The sequence below is a fragment of the Triticum aestivum genome, chromosome 4A, assembly GCF_018294505.1.
Source record: "Triticum aestivum cultivar Chinese Spring chromosome 4A, IWGSC CS RefSeq v2.1, whole genome shotgun sequence".
In the NCBI taxonomy this organism is placed as follows: Eukaryota; Viridiplantae; Streptophyta; class Magnoliopsida; order Poales; family Poaceae; genus Triticum; species Triticum aestivum.
In genome coordinates, this window is record NC_057803.1 from 564,720,723 (window position 1) to 564,723,452 (window position 2,730).

A 2,730-nucleotide genomic window follows, 5' to 3' on the forward strand; every position below is an offset into this window, starting at 1 on the left:
TCTCTGTGAGTATTTTTTATTGGAGACCTATCCCCAATGTCGCATCGCATCTTTAATTTAGGACATATCGCACAGCAAGCCTCTGACAATTAGTCAGTCGAGGTTTCAAGCGTTTGTAATGCCCATTTTCATGCACCAGTAATGAAGATTCTATAAATTGTACTTTGAATTATAACTAGCTAAAGAGTCCTGTGTGTTGCAATAGAAAAAATATACCATACGTCCTTAACCCAATAGCCATGACTCAAGACCTCAATATGTCCATGTCTTTTATTTTAACATGACATCCCAACTATAGACCTCAATAGGTCCATGTCTTTTATTTTAACATGACATCCCATCTATGTTACCGCTTATCCCCTTCACGTCTTCACCAATGGTGGCCTCAACACTCACATAATTACAATGTGTTTGAATGTGGTCAATCTTAAAGCGTCTCTCGGCATAAGATGAGAAATATTTTGTTTTTTTATTGAGAGATTTAGCTGAGGCATGCATGTGTGTTATCTATTTTTTTTTGTCACCAATCTGGTTTTGCTGAGATGTTTATTTGCAATCTGGATAGACACTGGTACAAAAGAAAGACAAATCATGCACTATTGATTAAGGTTGTACCATAAATAATATTTAAAAAATAATTAACAGATAAACATATTCAGATTCTACATATTTTCTAATCAAATTTTATATATAACATGTTAAAATTAGAATTGGGGCTTAAAAGATGTGGATATTTTGGAAAACCATTTATTCTAGATAGACCGTGGGTTGATTAACCCAAATATCCGGGGGGGGGGGGGGGGGGGGGGGTTATGTGAAAATGAAAATAAATGAATCAGTTCTTTCTTTGACTTAAAAATGGACTGCGAGTTAATTACCAGAAAGGCAGGGGATTTTCAAAAAAATGCAAACATAACACTTTTTAATGTAACTTAAAGATGGACTACAGATTAGTAATTGAAAAGGTAGGGGGGTTTCTGTAAAACCATGGAATATATGATTCTACCCTTATTAGTATGTACTAGATCATTGATGACGCGCGTTGCCGTGCCCGTTTATTTTGAAAGTAGAATGATAGGAATTCTTGTAAATATATGAAGGCAAAAGCTGCGTGCACCAGGCTGCCTTTTTTGTTTTATATGAAGGCAAAAGCTAAACAAAACCAAAATGTGAACTACGGGAAACTAAAATACGGTGAAATAAGTTGTTCCAAGCATGTTTCCCTTTTGTTTTGATATAAGAGATACTTCAATCAGTAGTAAGTAGAAATTGAAAAGGAGAAAATATGTTTTGTTCACAATAACAAGAATTGAAATTGCCTCGGCCTCTTTTGTGTCGGCTTACATACATGATAATATACTTATTAAATACCTCCATGGGCCTACCTCTAGAGCATCAGTTTAAAGCACGAGCAACTTCTCCGTCGAATAACACAACACTTGTAGCTGATATTATAATTGGTAGATCACTTTGAAGTTACAATGCAAAGAAGAGGATCCTCCATAGTTGGTAGTATTTAGCAGTGATCATCAAATAAAGACATTCTAAAGCTGCATAAAAAGTGCACATGAATCTACACCATGTTGTGATTTGGAGAGGGGCATGTGCTCCATAACCTGAATATTAGGATATACTCATGTGAAAAGATCCTAGATTTTCGTCCTCAAGGCTACTGATTCCAAAATCCTTTTTATAATTCTTCAGCCCCTGTTAATAAGAACAGTATTATTTTCACATCAGATTGATAAACGAAATATAAATAGTATCAAAAGATAATGGATATCAATTATTTGTTATCATTCTACCTTTAAGAGTTTGAGTGCCGGTTGCGGATCAGCCTTCTCGTCTTGTTAGTTACAATGTCAAGAACATGATAAACACATAATATTACAATTAAGCAAGATGTTAGTAGGTTGCACAATTATAAAGTTAAGAAATCTAGCAATTATCAATGCTCGAATGTGAGAAATCTTCTCTTTGGTACTCTTATTTGAAATTGGATCGCATGCTTTAGAGAGAGATAATTAATCTATCGGATGATGGTGTCATGGTGATATATACAGTAACATGGATTTAAGATGTTGATAAGAATCTTGTATATTGTGCAATATAATTGACCAATTCCAGCATATATAGTCATTGTTTGCATTTTACTGTCAGGAAAAAATCCATTGGTTTGCTTTTAGTTGCTTAATCTGAAGAGAAGAGGGGAAGAAAAAGGTAGGACAAATGCAAATGAAATACAAAAGGTACATGAAAAACATTGCCTAGAGGTCAAATGAAATAAATTTTGTATTGCAAAGTAAGGAATCCAACATCACGTACTTGCACTGGAATTAAGTTCCTGCATATGCTACTGGAATCAAGTCATTGTTCTGTTGGTACCTTATCACCCCATTGAAACTGAAGATATGGTATAGAAAGATGTTATTTGATTTAAGAATGTTGAATGAATTTGGGATTATATAATATACATGATTGGCTTTAGATTTATAACATCAATATATTGCATCTATAACAGATTTGCTACCTGTCAAGTAGATGGTTAAAAAGCTTTCTCCTTGGTCACTCAGGATTTCCTTCTCTGAAAGCATATAAGCATGAAACACAAAGTCAGTCGCCACATATTAATTCATACAAATGCAAGCCGAGAGAAGTCAACCCACATGAACGGTGTTCGTTTGTAGGAGTTTGCAGGAGATCTAGCCTAGCAACACAATGTGATGCACC